The sequence below is a fragment of the Vicugna pacos genome, chromosome 21 (genome assembly GCF_048564905.1).
Source record: "Vicugna pacos chromosome 21, VicPac4, whole genome shotgun sequence".
In the NCBI taxonomy this organism is placed as follows: domain Eukaryota; kingdom Metazoa; phylum Chordata; class Mammalia; order Artiodactyla; family Camelidae; genus Vicugna; species Vicugna pacos.
Genome location: NC_133007.1, coordinates 5,318,547 through 5,319,236, shown reverse-complemented (window position 1 = coordinate 5,319,236; position 690 = coordinate 5,318,547). Strand labels below are relative to the sequence as shown.

Sequence of the window (690 nt, the reverse complement as noted above, 5' to 3'; positions counted from 1 at the left end):
CCTCCCCGCCCCCGGGGCGCCCTCGGGCCCAAGCCCGCCTTCCGCGCATGCGTAGCGCGCTGACCCCGCCCCCTTGGCGCCGCGGCCGGAGCCATTTCGCCGCCGCCTCCATGCAAGTTGAGGTGCGCTCGCCGGTTGTCTGTGGAGAAGACAGGAGTCGCGGACTATCCTGAGAGGGCTGTGCTCTCGGGCACTAGGAGGCGGACGCCGGTAAGGAAAGCCGTCCTTGTCACCCGTTGGGGCGGCAGGGGTGCCCGCGACTCTGCAGCCGGGCTTTGTTGCGAAGCGCGGGCCGGGTGGCGGGTGGGGGGAGGGGGAGGGGAGCCGCCCCGCTGGGTTCCCGGATTGCGGGCTGCTCCCCGCGCCGCGCTGCCCGGGGCCGCCAGTTGTTCGCCCGGCCGTTCGGGGTCCAACTTCCTTCCTCGGCCTGCACGCGGGGGTGGCTCTGTTGCCGCGGCGCGGAAGCGGGGGTGAATCCCCTGGGGGTGGGTCCGCCGAGGCGCCACCCACGCCTGGATCCCTTCGTTCATTCATTCTTGCCGCAAGCAGTGGGTGCTGTCCTGCAGGCGTGGATAGAGCAGTAAGCAGGTTAGGCATGGTCCTGCCCTTCCTTCCCAGAGGTGGGGGTGGGGGGGCAATAGGCAAACATGCCTGCAGGTTTGGGTAAAAAAATCGTGAGAATTAGCGTAA

The 690-nt window shown here is 69.1% G+C and overlaps 1 protein-coding gene across 2 annotated transcripts in view; it reads left to right on the top strand.

Annotated features, from left to right (window-relative positions):
* The first annotated feature begins 77 nt into the window (after positions 1-77).
* Positions 78-690, top strand: part of DHX9 (DExH-box helicase 9) — a 52,489-nt gene continuing 51,876 nt past the window's right edge. For both annotated transcript variants that reach the window (XM_006211778.4, XM_031688831.2), the window contains exon 1: positions 78-210. The gene's annotated coding sequence lies outside the window, so the exon portion shown is untranslated. The remainder of the gene's footprint in view (positions 211-690) is intronic.